This window comes from Arvicanthis niloticus, chromosome 4 (assembly GCF_011762505.2).
Source record: "Arvicanthis niloticus isolate mArvNil1 chromosome 4, mArvNil1.pat.X, whole genome shotgun sequence".
In the NCBI taxonomy this organism is placed as follows: Eukaryota; Metazoa; Chordata; class Mammalia; order Rodentia; family Muridae; genus Arvicanthis; species Arvicanthis niloticus.
Window position 1 is genome coordinate 113,867,326 of NC_047661.1, and position 17,912 is coordinate 113,885,237.

The following is a 17,912-nucleotide window of genomic DNA, read 5'->3' on the forward strand; positions in this document are numbered from 1 at the left end:
AAAAACAAAGAGAACTAATTCAGATTGAGTGGATTCTTTGAATAAGCGTCATTCAGTAACTAAGTCCCTAAAAGCAGACTCATTCTCAATCTGTCACCCCAGTAAATTGTATTAAATACTGTGAGTCTCCAAATAATATTTCTTAAATAAATGGTAGTACCACATTGTTCCCTTCTGCAAAATAGATACTATTGATGCAAAGTGTAATTCTTATCTAAGCCCTTCTCCTTTTAATGTACAATGCTTGCTGAAAGCCTTCCATCTTTAAATCTGCAAACTGAGCAACAAATAGAAGCCACTTCATTGAAGCTCCTAATCTCCTCTGGCATATCTAGAAGAAAGGCCCCCTCTGAGCTCATGGGGCTCTGACAGCATCTCAACTGAGATGTGTGGAGGCTGCTGGACTCCAGTGCTCCCAAAGCTCTCATGGGAGCTGGTTCTGCACAGCACATACATCCCCCATCAACATTGTTTCCTTGTTCCCCTTTACTCTTCCTCAACAAACATGGTGCCTCGTTCCCAGAGGAATAAAATTTCATTTCTTTCCTAATCTCCCTCGCCCCAATGTCACATACTTTTCTGCTATATTATTAAGGCAGAGGTACCAATTCTTCTTCTCTGGCTGTTTCTTGTTTGTTATTGTACATTGGGAATTGGATTTATTGATCCACTGAGTACCTGAAAAGCCAGACATAAAAGCAAAAGTTCCATTAGTTTTCTATTTTCTTCTAATATAACTGGAGATTACTTTTTCTTCCATTAAGAATTTAAAATTGAAAAAATTCATTCTCTTACTTACTCTTTGACCAGAATAACAGGATACCTGACCTATTTTCTCTGTACTCAATAATTTCACCATTTTAATTTACTAATTATTATGTATAGTAAACCTTAAAGATGCATTGTTCTGTCTATGTGATGCATGGACCCGAAGGCACACAGACATGCACAGATATGTATGTGTACATGCCCAGGCACAAGCACACGTGCACATACACACACACATACACACACACACTTTAGTTTTGAGTTCTTATCATGCACTCTAAAAATTTTCACTCCAGGAACTTATGCTTAATAAGAGACAATGTGTTGGCATAAATATGCACCTACAAAACTGTCATAAATTTACTTGTGAGACATTCCCCATAATAAACAATCATACTGTCTTTTCAGCATTTGCTGTTAAAACACACAATAGTGGTAGACACAACACAGAAAAGTCCAAAGAAATAAGGACGTTTGGCTCTTGTAAAAAGTAAACAGATTTTTCAAATATATTCTTCCTCGAAGAAATAACCTGGAATGTGAAAAATGCCTGGAGAGAAGCATGGTTATTAATGCATTTTCCTTCTCAAAATCCAGAGAGCCAGCCATATGCTCTGCATTATGAATATGCAGATGGTCTTGATGCAGCTATTTTTCTCTAATTGAAACCATCAGGGTAAAATAATGCACTCATTTAGGAAGCTGGTTCAGCCAGGTCTCTTTCTACCCTTCTCCAAAAGTGGCTCAAGCTTCTCCATGTTTATATCATTTGGGGAGACTTACTGTTCAATGAAAGAGAGACAAACAGAGCAGCAGGAAGGCAGCCTTATGTTTATGGTCTTTGTGCTAAACTTTGCATTTAGTGAACTCAATGCATTGCACAGATGGGTTTCTTTTTGACAGTCTTTTCTAGTGCCCATCTCTAGTGCTCTTTAAGCAATAGCAGCTCTGAATTCCGAACCCTTGCTGAGCCTGTCTTTTATCCAACAATGATGTTGAAATCAAGGGTATCAAGTTAACCTATCAGGCCGCCTGCATCTCCCCTCAACAGCAGCTGTAAGCTGTGCGTGTCAGCCTGGCCTGGTTGAATTCCTTAGCATAGAGGTTTGACATTCTGTTGCAAGGCGCTGTACACCCTTCTTTGAGGACAGATGGTGATCAGCCATGAGTGGTAAGTATATAGACTCTCTAATATAATCCTCTTCCTGGTTCCTCCTCTTGTATCTATCCAGTTCACTCACCTCTGCCCCTTTAATGATAGAACCACGTGATTATTTTTTTCAAGACGTTAGTCAGAAGGCCGCAGCCCTACAGGTAGAAATACTAACCTGAACAAGGCAGGCTGAAATCTAAATTCACACGCTGTACTTGACACCATTATTCTGAGAAAAATGTTTTCCAGTAGCATACATGTATGTGTAAAGATGTGGTGTTCATTCTTTATAAGAAGAAGAGTCTCTTTTAAAAGCAGCTACAGCAGGAGTGACTGTGTAAGACACACAACTCTTTCTCTTTTTTTAATGTCTTAGAACGAATTAGAAGATGAAGTCATACACGGGTAGCTGACATCACCATGGCTAGATGTTTGGCTGCTTAAAGTCAATGGTAGTCCATGAAGCAGCTTGATGAAATGGGGTCAGGGTGATCAAATACACACTTCTCCTCTGTCCTTTCTCCTCAGAAATGCTGATTATTAAATGCAAGGTTTTCTTCACAGAGAAACAGTAATCCTTTAGTGCAGTACAATGAACACACACACAGAAAAAAAAAAAAAAAATGAACCAAACCAAAGAACTAACAACAAATCACCCAAATGCGCATGAGCACAAATCCAAGCCCGAGAAAAGACAGAAAGGAAAGATCAGAAGTGTTTATTTTTTCGCCAGGCGGTGGTGGCGCACGCCTTTGATCCCAGCACTCGGGAGGCAGAGGCTAGGCGGATTTCTGAGTTCGAGGCCAGCCTAGTCTACAGGAAGAACGGGGTAAATATTCTGCAGAGCAACTCATTCCTTTTCCTTTTCTAGCATGTGTACACACAGAACTTATACTCGTCGAAGCTGAAATTATGCATCATCGCCATATGTTCATATCTTATTCAAATCCAATATGCCCTTCACCCAGCAGTGACCATTTCGTCTACTAGCAGAAGCTCAGGGTTCAACTTGTGAGAGAACCAGCATCCAGGCATCACCTCAGAGATTTTAGAACCTGTCTTGTTATTCCCCTTAAAATAACCCTGTGCCCATTCTAATGAAGTTACTGCTCCAGCTTTTCCAGACCAGCCCTCTAGGTCCCATCACAATTTGTAGACCAGGACCATTTCATCACCTTATCTCAGAGATTGTGCTTAATAATCCCACCCCCTTTCTTTATGCCTTCATCTCTAATGTCACAGTAACTTATCTGGAAATGCCGGGGTTTTTTTTTTTTTTCTCCTAAATGTTAGTTAGCAGTAAAAGAAATATTGAAATTTTGTAAATTCCTCAAAATCCTGGGCCAGTTGGAAAGCAAATTATGCAGTAGTAAGTGCTGTTTTCATGACCATTTTTTATCCTGTCCTATAAGCACTTTGCCTCCCTTCAGAGAATGGGGGAGCAAGAAAGGGACTGTTTCAGGCAGCAGAGACTAACAGAAGGCTGTCAGTTGTTAACTTGAACTTCCCATCAGAGAAACCCCTTTAGTCAAGCACTCTTAAAGATTGCCTCTTCGGATTTAGTTAATAAAAAATAAAACCAACTTCACTCAATAATGAGATAGAAAAGCATCAGGTGATTGACACATCTATTACATGATTAAATACAGCTACTCCACAGCGCCTCACATTTTTTCCCAAAAGCCCAATAAGGAATCCCACCATACAGCTACCACTGCTGAACACTTGCATTCACCAGGTCTTAGAACAGTCACAGATTTCCATATTTACTCTCATAGCAACTCAGGTGGGGTTATATGTGCATCATTTATACAAGAACCAAGGTTCAACTTAGCTAGGAAATATTCACGGAGACAGACTTAGTAGTAACTTTAGACAGTGGTTGTAGCCTTCCTAGTGCTACAACCTTTTAATACAGTCCTCGTGTCGTGGTGAAACCACCAACCATAAGATTCTTTTGTTGCTACTTCATAACTACATTTTTGTTACTGTTATGAGTCGGAATAAATATCTGGTATGCAGGAGAGCTGATATGCTGAGGACCACTGCTCTAGATAATACCACAGAATATTTGCCTTGATTTCTTTTCTCTAGGAAAAAAAATTAGATTCCCCAAGTTGTTTTTGTATCATGTCTAGAACCAATGGAACAATTATTTATATTAAATATTGTGTTAAAATAACTCAATAGACCCTCATGCACTGTTAGTGGAAGTACAAATTGGTACAATCATTGTGGATATATATGTGTGTATGTGTGTGTGTGTGTGTGTGTGTGTGTGTGTGTGTATACCCAAATGACTCTGAGTCACATGCTCATTTGTGTTCATAGATGCTCCTTTCACAATAGCTAAGACAGGAAACTAGCAAAGATATTTATCAACTGAGGAATGGACCATGGAAATGTGGTACCTTTACACAATGGCATATTAAACTGTTAAGAAAAATAAAGTTATGAAATTCATAAATGGATGACCCTGGAAAACAAAGAGTGAGGTAACCCAGATTCAGAAAAACAAACATCACATGCTCTCATTCATATGCAAATCAAAATATTAGTGTAGAATCTTTAGATTTGTGTGTTTAACCAGGGGTATCAGTAGAATCCTTGAAACTAAGAAGGGACCATTGGTGAGGAGTGTGACTAAATGTCTTATGGGAGCAGGGGATAGTAGAACACAGGCAATGTGAAAGGAAAAGGGGAAGAATGAGGATGGATATCTAAGTGGGAGAGGTATGAGAACATAGGAAAGAATAAGGAGCTTGTGAAGAGGTAAGTCTAAAGATACTTGAAAAAGCCTACTATTGTATAAACTTCTTAAATATGTGTGTATATAAATATTTATATTATGTATGCATATAAAATTTTAATTGGATTACCCAATCAAATATGTATAATGTAATATATTAATTAATTAAATATATAGGATGAATTATTCTTATTATGGAAGCCATTAGTGGCGGAGCAAAAAGCACGGTTACAAGTGTGGGAATCCTTTATTTGATTTATTGGTCAGAAGTCTCTAGGAAACAGCCCCCGAAACAACATAACCTATTGCCATTGCTCTCAGTTACCCACCAGAACTTGATGCTAAAACCCTATTGCTGAAGACACCACATACTTTGTTCATAGGACATGGAGAAATGAAGTTGATATTGACCAGGTAGCTTCGTCCTTGCTGGCTAGCTCTCACAGTACTGGGTATTACAGGGCAGGGAGTAGGGGAAGTCATAGACAGTCTTATCCAGTTGTAAACACTATGAACTACAATAACAACGAGCATGGGAAGATACACCCATAGGTGCAATAGTGACACAAACGTTATGACGGTAACCAGCTGTTTGGTGAGGCCCAGTCTACAGGAGAAAACACATGCTTGGTACTACTAATATGGCCAAGAAGCCATGGTTAGAAGCTCACATGCCCCAGAGAAAAACCTACTACTTTTATTTTGCTAATAGACACGATAAATTTGTGCAGCTCTCAAACCTCATCAAGAAAGTTTCTTTGTACGGTGGATGATGGTTAATGCAGAAATTTGCAAGTGGTCAAAGCACAGAGAATAAGGTGTGAGAATGCTAAATGGGACCTCAATGTCATACCCTATAACTGAGGTTTAGGGATAAGAGAGAATGGAGGGAGGAAGTTTTGGTTGTTTTTTGTTTGTTTGTTTGTTTGTTTTTGTTTTTGTTCTTTTTTTTTTTTGAGTCACACATTAGGAAGGACTAGAACAAAGCAGTGTCTTCTAGAGAGGACAAGGATCTTGCTCTCATAAGCTCACAGCAGCTCTGATTGCCTGCACAAGAACAAATCAGCCAACATTCTGGCATAGAAAGGAGTTCTATCTCCTAACTGAGGAGCCATGGACAGTTGGAGGGAAAGTCAGAATTCTTTAAGGCAGTGGTTCTCAAGCTGGGGGTCGTGACCTCTACAGGTTGCATATCACATATCTTGCACATCAGATATTTACATTATGATTCATAACAGTAGCAAAATTGTAGTTATGAAGTAGCAATGAAATAATTTTATGGTTGGGGGTCACTGCAGTATGAGGAACTGTACTAAAGGGTTGCAGCTTTAGGGAAGGTTGGAAACTACTAATGTAAGGACATGGCTCCTGGTGAGCTGCCTCTACTCAAGTCGATGGCCCCACATCCACAAGTATATAGACAGTATAAACTGAAGTCCATGAGTGATCACATTTTTTTTAAGGAGGTCATAAAATTGAAGGGGTATGAAGGTGGGGATGGATCTGAAAAGAGGTAAGAGGAGGCTTGGGGGTGAATGTGATTAAAAAGTATTGAGTGAAATTCTAAAAAACTAAAATATTTAGTTAAAAACAAACAAAAAGAAAAGAAGACAGTGTCAGAGATTTCCAATAACTGACTTAAACACCTAGTCAGGTATACCTCTTAACAACATCACATTCAGATCATAACCTAAAATAAAAGTAACCTCTGTATTTTATACAGGTATTTTCATATATTGAACTCTCTAGTGGAATGTAGTCAGGCTGTCTAAACGCCTTCTTTTATGTAGATATTCGTATTAAGCTAACCCTTGCACACAACTACTGGCCAGGATCATAGCTTGATCCTGAGTTTCATGGTCCAAAATAATACATAAATTTACTGTCTCTTTTCTTATTACCTTCTTGCTGCTTTAGCTTTTAAAAAATAATAATTTTGTTTCTGAGCTAATATATTAAATATGAATGTAGTCCTATGGCATGGGATTTGCCTTTATAAGCAAGCATGGAAAAGGTGACCAGAAATCTTTGAGTGGGTGCTGAATTAACTAGTTACAGTGAAAGTGCATTCAGAAAGGCAAGAGGCAGCATTTCCTCTGCAGACATATGAATCTACAAAGTGTTTAAAACCAAGGTGGGAAAAAAATCTATGTATACAATCAAGCACAATACAGAGCCTTTCTCTGCTAGACTTACATGCTTCAGAATGGTAATGAAAAAAACCTGCAGAATTTCGGAACGCAGGAAAAATGGTCATAGAGGCTAATCTCATTATGCAGACTGGAGGCAAGCAATAGATCATTAAAATCAGCCGGAGTGTTCCGGAGACCTTGTATTTTTCCTAAGGGCCATAAACAATGGCCAGTTTGACGGGCATTCTAAATCAGACAGTTCTTCCCACCATTCAGCGATTGACCGTATATATTTAGACATGTGTGCGCATGCTCTTGCATTTGTGTGGAAGCCAAAGATACCCTATCTTTTGAGACTGGACATATCCCTGAACCTGGAACTCACCTATTGACTAGACCAGCTGAGTACCCGAGATCTCCCCGTCTCCATCTGCTCTCCCCCTGGCTGTATGCACACGGCGCCAAACTCAGCTTCTTACATGGGAACTAGGGATCCAAACTCAGGTCCTCAGGCTTGTGGTGGCAGGCACTTTCCCAGATGAGCCATTTATCCTGAGCCTATACTTGGCCTTTTTTTTTTTTCCACCAGCAAGTCTCTCACTCTCAAATGATTTTTTTTTTTTTAAGACATGCAATTCTGGTCACGCTCCAATAAAGATGAAAAAGACTCACAGCAGAAACCTGTGTAGTATTGCCCGAGAAAACTCAAAACCAAATGACTGGTTACTTCTCACATTCTGCTCTCCTTTATGAGCGGCAGCAGCAGCACCAGGCTCCGCCCCAGGCTTCCTTCCCATCAGCCACCACAGCTGCTGCACCACCTGCTGCAGCCACACCAGCAGCGGCAGCAGCCACGCCCACCCCCACACCACCAGCAGCACAGCCCTTTAACAACTTTTTACTAATAGCAGTGCCCCAAGAACCTTTCCACTGTCAGTGATAGCCATTGCCACTCCTCTGCAGAAGTAACTGCCTCGGGACACTCCCGTCTATCCTATTTAACTGGGTTGCATTACTAATGCTTAATAACATGGAAACAAAATAAAACAAAAACCTGCAAGGGACCCAAGGGTAGCCACGAATTCTAAGCATAGTATTTATTATACCCCAGGTCCTGGTCTAAACACTTTAAATATTACCTCACTCTGCCATTGCAACTCTTCCTGAGGAAGTATTGTCTTTATTCATATCTAAGCCGGAAACGTGAAGCCGGGTTAAAAGAATTCACCCCGTTTCACGCACGTGATAGTAAAACTGACTCAAACAGAGCCATGTTTCTAAGGGTGGTATCCCATGGTCTCTTGTGAAAACGGGAAGCTTCTGAAAGATTGTTCTAGAAGAACCAAAAATATGAGTAACTATCCTACGGAAGTCTCTCATGGGGCAAGAAGCAAATGAAAAGCTTTCCAATACTGACCCGCCTAGTGCGTTACAGGTGATGAATCGTTTGCTGTGTATCTGTGCATACGCATAAAATAAATTAACTTTTGATATCCTTCATACTGTTAATGAAAACCAATCTATTTTCAAAGTGGATCTTTAAAAGAGTTTTTTAATAATGAACACATCAACTGAGATTCAGTATTTCAAAACGAATCTTAAACAGCGTAAGAATTTTATAGAGAGCAGAAGCCAGGTGAACAACTCAATAACCCTCGAATCCTCAACATTTCAGGTGACTTATTTTTAATTACTTTTAATACCTGCCACCTGTTTCATGCATTTGTCATCGCAGGTAATCAAAACTTGGAAGTAAAACTATTTCTGCTTTCCACAAAGTTCAAAAACTGAGAATCAAAGAGATACTGATAAACACTGGCTGGTACCATCTCCGGTACCAGCTCATCTACAGAAAAGTTGGAAGGCTGGGAAGAGCCAAGAAAGACTTTTGAACTGCCTTAAGAAGGGACTGAGTTGTGAACTGTTAGAACAGTTGTTCTCAACATGCCTAACGCTGCAACCCTTTAATACATTTTCTCATGTTGTGATGACTCCCCCCACCATAAAAATTATTTTTGTTGCTACTCCATAACCGTAACTTTGCTACTTTTATAAATCACAGTGTAAATATCTGTTTTCCGATGGTCCTAGGTGGCCGGCAACCCACAGGTCAAGAACCTCTGTGTCAGAATATTAGTTGCAAACCTGCAAGAGAGAAGCATCTGAAGGAGGAGATTGAGGAGAAGGAGCCAAGACACATGAATTCTGTGGGAAAGAAGAGGTTATGCAGCATGCTGAGACATTGGCGCATCATTGCGTAGGTCACAGTGTTGTCAGCAATGCCCAAAGACAACTAGGGTTAGAACTGTGAGAATTCATGCCTTCCTCTAAACAAAATGGATCCCTCAAATGCAAGATGAAAGACAGAGAGAGGAATATCTGTGCTCACTGGTACTAAGCAGTTTCGTTTTTGAAAGTGAAAAGGATCTAAGCAAGCAAATCGACATTAACACTAACCATGTAGAGTCCTTCCTTCACATAACTTTCAATGAGAAAAAAAACCCAATTCCTTCTTAGTGGTGTGGTATGTCTAGGTAGAAGCAAGTTTGAAGCTCTTTATGTGTCCTTAGGTGAGTTTGATCGGTTCCTTAGAGATAATACAAGGCAGTTAGCCCTGCGGATGACCCTGATGAATTTATATCAGCTTTGTACAGGAGGTTCCACGGAGGAGGTCCAGACAGCTGGGAACCTTTATACACCCTTTGCATGTGTCTGGGCAGCTTCAAAAGCTTTGCTTAAAGAGAGTGTTCTAAACTCAAATAGGAATCAAAAGGCAAGAAACACATGAACATAGCTCTGCTAGTGTCTCTTTAGGCCTCACACTCCACTAACCCATGCCTCTTGATCATGGTTACAGAGACACATTTCCCATTAACACTGGCAGGAGCATGCTATCTAAATGTTCATGTGGTTTTATAAGTATGCTTGATGGGCTCTGACATGGGTCTCACTTTTCTTCATTTAACAGAGTATGAATTATATTGCTCTCGTCCTAGCTTAGAGACACATAGATAGTCAAACAAATAAATACCATGTAAAGACAACATAAATGGTGTGATGTAACACGAACCACATAGAATCTTCTATGGAAAATAAGTTTTCCAACACTGTCATTATCGGAGCTGTTGTTAATGCTCTGGAGAAGGCCTGCACTTACACAGTGGGGCAGGTAGCAGATTTGTCAAATCCCTAGTCTTGCTCTATGAATCTTCCAGCTTGTGGCTCACACCAAGGTGTCTAGTCAGTAAGATGACATGCAGGAAATGATATGCAAACATTAACTCACACACAGATGAGGAGTTCTTTGGAGTTCTTCAGCATTTTAGTGACTTGGGCCTATAGGATTGTTTAATGCTTTTCCACAAATCTGGGGATAAGAACAGTTCCACCACGAAGAGATACAGATCTGACCCAAATCAAGGATAAGTCTCAAGTAAGACTGGGACTCTGAAGACAGGAATTCTCCACACTGTCCTTAACTCCCTCCCACCCTGACCCCCAGTGAACAGTATGTTTGTGTTTCTGGCCATCTCTCAGATGGATCTGAGACAACCCACTCAGACGACAAGGCTTTTTTCCAGAATTGCTGGTTGTTCTATGTATTGGTTTTTATCCCTCTTGACAAGGCAACGTCTACCTTAGTACCTCAAGCTTGGTTAGAAGCATTCTCCATTTTGCAAATTAGTATCAGCTCATGAGAGTTCATTTTTCTAGATTCTTATGAAACTTGAAATATATCTAGGAGGGAATTAACCTGCTTAAGAAAGTATTCCTGTGAGAGAGCCAACTAACTAGTTCTTCCCACCCAACTAAGAAGAAAACTTTAGCTAAAATAGTCAGGAAGGCTCTAAAAATATCTGGAGATGTGCTTTATATTGGAATTAGTAAGAATAGTTTTAAAAGATTGAACTAAGCTAGAATATATTAAATATATGTATATAAATATATAATATAGTTTTATATATTTAATATATAATATATAATTATATACATTTTATATATATTTATAGAGAGAGATGAAAAAACAAGATATTATATGACAAAAGCAAATTAACACATACTATATTATAATATGTAATATATAATATATATAATATATTATAATATATAACATATAGTTAATATGTAATACATATTGTATGGGATATGATATATGATATAATATATGTAATATATTATATGATATATAATTCATAGTATATAATATATGTAATATATTATATGATACATAATTTATAGTATATAATATATGATAATATATAATATATGATTATATGTAATATAATATATAACATATAGCATGCAATGTCATATGCCACATGTCATATATTACATACTCTATATTATATATCATATATTACATAACATATATTCCATATTGAATATTATATATTGCATGTAAATATTAAATTTAATGTAACTATGTGTGTATATAAATGTATATATGTGCATTTGTGAAGTATATATTAATATATAATATATGTAATAATATGTATTGCAATATATATACACATTTATAAACTTGTGAGTGTGTGTGTGTGTGTGTGTGTGTGTGTGTGTGTGTGCTTTACTATATAGACAGGCATAAGTATATTCAACAAATTACAAAGGATATACAATGAGGCCCTTACCTGGATTTCTAGTTCCTCACCTCTAAGAGTATGAAAGCACAGTCAGATATGACTGAGAAGATGATTTCTTTTCTAACTGTGCCTGGATCCATCCTGGCAGTCTATTCTTCAGGTCTCAGTTCAACTGTCATCATCCTCACAGTTGTGTGATCTGAAGTGACCTGGCCTGCCTTGATGATGTTGTCTAAGCTAGTCCTCGACCTGATTTTTCTTAGTGTTTCATTTATATTGTTTTTATTGTGGCTCAGGTCTGTTGTTTATTTCTAGAATAGAAATCCCCACACCTTCTGTCCATGCATTGCCATATCAGGCACAGAAGAGACTAAGACACACTTGATAAGATTGTGAGTGACTGACAGCACACTGGTTCTGCTGCCTCTTAGCATGTCGCTCCTTTGAAATTACATATCCTATCCATCTATCTATCCATCCATCTATCTATCCATCCATCCATCCATTCATCTATCCATACATCTATTTATCCATCCATTTACTGACCCTCTATCTATCTACCTATCTATCTATCTACCTACCTATCTATCTCTCTATCATTGATTTCCTCATTCTGAAAAAATGAGGACAACAAATGCATGACTTTTCATCAAGCTATTGTGGAGGTTAACTAAAATAGCATGTAAAAGCATTGGAAAACAGTGTTTATTACTCTCATTAAAATAAAAAAATAAGGGCACCACACTGGCATCAGGAAACAAATAGTATTCATATGGGCACTTCTAAAGATGGTATTGAACTGAGTGAAATTCTAAATAAAGCCATATCTGAATTAATATCGATTGTTATGTGACCCACGTGTAACGGACTTGGTGAGTGGATTTCACCAGCTCTACTCAGGAATTGTTTCCCTGTCTAATCAGTGAGTTAAAACTAATTCTACAAGGCAGAACATAGCATTCACTTGTAATTGTAATGATTTAATCTGTCTTCATTTTCTTACCTCAATAGAAAAAGGGAAACAAAACAAGAATAAAATTGTAATAAAAGAGAATTTACATTGGAGAGTTATGTGAGTTCCACATAACATTTATGAAAGGTAGTTTCCCTACATGAGTTCTACTGGGTCTGGGAATAACAAATGTTCATTTGCATTCAATTCATTGGATGGTTTTCTAGAGAGAGGCTAGGGGTGTATTGGCTCTAGAGATACCTGGGCACATGGAATAAAAGAAATACCCTTCCCAAAAGGCCCAGAGCAGGAGCAGTTGCTCTGTATACTAAGTAGGCAGTGTGATGACACTCCAGATGGCAAGGAGCCATTCCAGGGGTCTCTGGAGCCAGGAGGTGAGATGTCTGTGAGGGCTTTCTGAATGCCTCCTCCACACTTGCTTGGAGACTGACCTTGTGGTCAGGAGTGGCTCCAGCACATCAGAAGTTCACGGAAATTAATCTGGAGCTCTGGCGCTGTTTGAGGTACACCTAAGCTGGCCCTGAGACATTCAAACCTCAGAGAAACCCAAACCACACATGTTGTATTCCCATTTGTAAGCTGACCCTAGGCCCAGCTGGGCTTCTGGGAAGCCTTCTAAATTGGAGATTTGGAGCCAGGATAAACCACTGGGTTTTCTTGGAATGTCCATTAGCCCCGCAATAACCTCTTATCTTCCTGCAGAAATGTTATTCTTTGTTGAAGGGTCAGTTGAAATCTCTTCCCCACTGAACTACCTTTGAATTGCCCGTCTGAGCCCATCTTCCTGTCTTGCCACACCCTGGCCTCCTGCATTTTTTTTTAAGTCACAAAATCCAGTATATTTGTGTCTTGGTTGGTTAGGGGTTTATTGTGGTTTATATTTAATACGCTGCTTACAGGGGATGTTCTGGCTCCCATTGCAGGTTCATACTCTAGAAACAAGCCCCTAAACTGAGAATGAATATATTATTTGCAAAGAAGCACACCCTGTATGGGGGGGGAGGGAAAAAGTGTGCAGATCACAAGGATATCTGTGGGAAAGTCTCTTAATCACTTTTCCTGGTGCTATGGGGAAAAGCTCTGACAAAAGCAGCTAACTGTAAAGGGGATCATTTAGGCTCACAGTTTTGAAGTGACAGTGATCATGGCCTAGAAGCCATGGCAGCAGGACCTTGAGGATAGTCGCACACTTTCATGGTTAATATGCAGATAGGGGAAGTCTGCTGTTCACCTCCCTTCTTCCTTTTTATTCAATCCAAGATCTAGACCAATTAAATGGTGCTGCCCACATTGGGAATGGGTCTCCCCATATCTGAACTTGATCTAAATGACATGTCACAGGCATGCCCAGAACCTCCTTTCCTTGGTGTCTGTAGGTCCTGTCCAGCTGGTCATTGATAGAAGCCATCACAGGAATACTACTCCATCAATCCTGCCCCTAACATCTGCCTCTAATTCTTCTCACAGAGCACTTACCAGACTGGGGGCCAAGGTCAGATTAAGCATTATTCTTTTTTGAGAAAGCAAGTATCCATTGAATGTCCATCGATCACCAAAGACATAAAGTTATCTTTGAAGACAAGTCAAATGTTAACGAGACACAAATTGTGTAGGGAATTGAAGAAACATTTGCATATTTTCACCTGAGAAACCTTAGAAACAAAGTCCCTCAACTCTTACCCCTAAGAACGTTTACTGTTGGAAGTGACCCTGTTGGAAGGGAAGGTACAAAGCAGCTGTGTATGAAAATGCCTAGAGTATCAGGAACTTAGATCTGGATCTTCATTCCCCTCCCCATCATACACTGCTGAGTTATAGCTCATTAACGCATTACCTAATGTCTTATCCTTTTGCTATGGTGAAACACAGTAATCAAAAGCAAGTTGGGAGGAAAGGATTTATTTTGTTTACACTTCCACATGGTAGCCCCGTCCCTGAAATTAGAACAGGGACCCAGTCAAGGCAGGAACCTGGAGGCAGAAGCTGATGCAAAGGCGGTGACGGAGTACTGCTTATTGGCTTGTTCCGCAATGCTCAATCGGCCTGCTTTCTTATAGAATCCAGGACCTCCAACTTGGGAATGGCCTCCCCCATAATGTTCTGGGCCTTCCCACATCAGTCACTATTTAAGAAAATGACATACAGGCTTGCCTGCAGCCCAACCTTATGGAGGCATTTTCTCCGTTGGAGCTTCCTCCTCTCCGATGTGTCAAGTTGATATAAAATTAGCCAGCACACCTAACAAATAAATAAATGTATGTCACTCTGAGTGCAGCTGGTAGTCATTGTTGTGGTACATGGCGGAAGGAGAACCACTGGCCATCAAGAGTGAGTAATGATGAACTCGCTCAACCCTTTCTGTGGATGTTTTTGAAAGAGTTGTAAATACTATCAATGGGATGGGATGGTACTGTGTGCTGAATCAGCAAATACTTAAAACTGCTTAGCCATTAATTTATGTATTTAGACTGTGTGAGTGTGTGTATGAGTGAGTGTGTGTGTGTGAGTGAGTGTGTGTGTGTGAGTGTGTGTGTACTTGTGTGTATATGCACTCGGAGGTCAACATCTGATGTCCTCTTCAATTTCTCTCCACCTTTTCTCTTTTTTCCTATTATGAGACAGGGTTTTTACCGTGTCTGAAGCTCAAACTCGGTGCTAAGACTGTCCACTGAGCCCAGAGATTCTCTTGTCTCTGCCTCTGCAGCACTGCAGCACTGCACCACTATATCCGTCTGTTTACATGTGTGATAAAGACCAAAGGCTCTCATTCTTGCAGTCAGCACTTTATCCATTCATCCTGAAAGGTCCAGGACTCCCCAGAAGGTGGGCCCACTTGAGTCACAGGATAGCACGCACCCAAAGGACACACGAGAGACCGTCTTGCTGTAGAGCACATGAGGTGGTTTATTAAATCAGAGCTCTGGGCCAGCCCATATCCCCATATCTCACATAGGGGATAGAGGGACTGACCCTGTGGCTCAGGGGTCTAGCTCTTATATATGGGCGGGGTGTGGCTCAGGGGTCTAGCGCTTATATATGGGCGGGGTGGGGAAAAAGTGAACTTTCACGCGGGCGCACAGGATTGGTTGTTTTACTTTTTTGAACACTAGCAGGCCGTACCATGGGGGCAGGGTGTAGTCCCTCCCTTGGCCAGTCAGTTTCTGGGATGTTCTTAACAGGCCTTTGTCTTGTAACTCCCCCTCCTCTGTAACTAATTAGATGGGGCCAAACCTGCTGGCAGGCACTTTTAACTATTTAGGTTAGGGAAAGGGCCCTGTTATTATTATTACTTTCGGCCTATTTCAAAAATTCTTTTTTAATCCTACCTCCCCAGCTCTACTCTGTATCACGAGCCATTGCAACACACAGAGACGAGTATAGAAAACCACAACCAATCAAAAGGCAGTCTGGAGTTCAGTCCTAACGGATACTCTACAAAACAACCCCTGCACATTGCAGATCATTGGTAGGGATCCATTTCCTTTAAGGGTGTGGCCCCTGGTAGGTCCATCATGCTCCAGTGAATGGTCCCACACCAATGAATAGACAGACAACACAAATTAGTTATTAATTACATGCTTAATTAATTTAATAATGTATTAAATGAAAAACAATGAGAGACCAGCAAATTGAGGTGGATCTGGGAGTTGGAGTGAATATTATCAGAATTCTGTGAAACTGTCAGACTTATTAAAAATACGCGTCTAAAACTTTGGCTGTTGTATAAACATGGAACGTTGTATGAGGCTTAGTTTGTGCCCTGAGATTCACGGCCGCTGAGCCCACTCCACTACTGGTTCTTCGATGCCACGTTTGCCTTTTCACTGCCAGAGCTGAATGGCTTCATTCCAGGCTTAAATTTCTGTCCTCCTGTTCCGTGCCAGCATCACTGCAAAGATCTCTTTTTACAAAAGGAAAGTCAAATCGTTACAAATGTCCTGCTATTCTTGTGAGTCTGTGTGTCCCGCTGTGCGCTGGCCTCCCTTTGAAAGACTGCAAAGAAGATGAGAAGGAAGGCAAAGGCGATTCTCCTGTGATGCAGACACTGAACAGAGGCCCCAGCCACTGGGAATCCTGTGTCCTGCTGTTCTGCTTTTGGTAGTTCTGCCTGCAGTACTTCTTTGAAGTGTGTCCAAATGAGACTGTAAGGCACAAGCGAAAGTTGCCCCACACACTCTCCGGACCAAGGCACACTCTTGCTCGATGGTGTCTCATCTAAGGAGTGTTTCGGGTTTTAAAGAAAAACTTACTCAGGCTTCAAAGATGATATTTTTCTCAGCAACTGGGAAGGCAACTTCTTGGGGAAGAGAGAGTCGGGGAAGATGCTGAGCACTGCAGTCCCTCTGGAGGACCCTTTTCAGGTCACTTTCACCAATTAGCTCCCAAGGATCCTTGCTGACAGCAATTTATAGATGAAAACCCAAACCAAATGAGTCCCAGCTGGGAGGCAAAGGCTTCTGTGGAAGAAAAAAAAAACAGAGAACAGAGTGGAAGATTTCTGGGGGAAAATGTTTGGGAACTCCTCTAAGAAGGCCAAGGAGGCTGGCTCTCTGGGGACTACGCTGCCTTACTCTGGTCATTTCCTTTCTTGTTCCTTGGCTTTTTCTCCACAGCCTGATCCCAGGTCCTGGCTTGGGCTTTCTGCATGTGGCCCTGAGACTCTTGGCCTTGAAGACTAAACATGAGTTTAAAGGCTAAGACTTATTCCACCTAACCTCTTTGCCTTCTGAGTTTGTCCTTATGTAAAGGATACAGAAAATGTCCAGGCAGAATGCTGAAGGAAAATTCAGGCAAATAGAATGGTAATCTCCATGGATGCTTTCAGTCAATGTCCTAGACAAGGTTATCCATTAGTTTAGGGGAAAAAAAGAAAAAAAAATACTTCAATTTTAGTATTGGAGCATTGCACTCTGTATGCTTTTAAAAATAACTCACTGTGGTTGAGGGGGGCAGCTGAGTGACAAAAATGCTTCCTGCACAAGCAGAAGGAGCTGGGTTTGGATCCCCAGCACCCATGTTAAAAAAAAAAAAAAAAATCCAGAAACAAAAACAAGTCTGTGATCTCAGTTCTTGAGAATCAGAGACAGGTAAACCCATCACTGGCTAATTGGTGAACTCCATTTTCAAAGAGAGACCCCATCACAAATAAAAAGAAAAAGAGAGAGAGAGAGAGAGGAGGGAGGGGAGAGAGAGAAAAAAAATGGCTTGTCACAATTTTGAATTTATTCCACCTATCTTTGTTCTTACTTTTGACCAAAATAAAACAAAATTAATAATAACAACAGCAACAAAACCCTATTACTTAAAAGACTTTCTCATAAGCAACACTCTTGTTCTCTATACATAGATCCCTGAACTCAGTTCATATGTTAAGCCATCCACTGTTCATGGTTGATTCTGGAAACAAGACAAGTAAAGTTAAGGGGGATTGATCCAAGTGAATAATGAACTAGCATAGCTGTACTTTGGGCTTTGGATGAGTGAATATATATATATATTCAATTCATACACACATATATATACATATATATGTATGTATATATATGTATATATG

The 17,912-nt window shown here is 40.1% G+C and overlaps 2 long non-coding RNA genes across 4 annotated transcripts in view; one reads left to right on the forward strand and one right to left on the reverse strand.

Moving 5' to 3' along the window:
• The window catches only part of LOC143442139 (uncharacterized), a 55,362-nt gene extending 47,631 nt beyond the window's left edge, over positions 1–7,731 (reverse strand). For 2 of the 3 annotated variants that reach the window (XR_013110144.1, XR_013110145.1), the window contains exon 1: positions 7,188–7,731. This is a non-coding gene — a long non-coding RNA (uncharacterized LOC143442139). The remainder of the gene's footprint in view (positions 1–7,187) is intronic. The other variant, XR_013110146.1, reaches the window with a different exon arrangement.
• Positions 1,843–17,912, forward strand: part of LOC143442141 (uncharacterized) — a 29,262-nt gene continuing 13,192 nt past the window's right edge. Inside the window, exons 1-2 of the long non-coding RNA XR_013110148.1 lie at positions 1,843–1,939; positions 2,655–2,750. This is a non-coding gene — a long non-coding RNA (uncharacterized LOC143442141). The remainder of the gene's footprint in view (positions 1,940–2,654; positions 2,751–17,912) is intronic.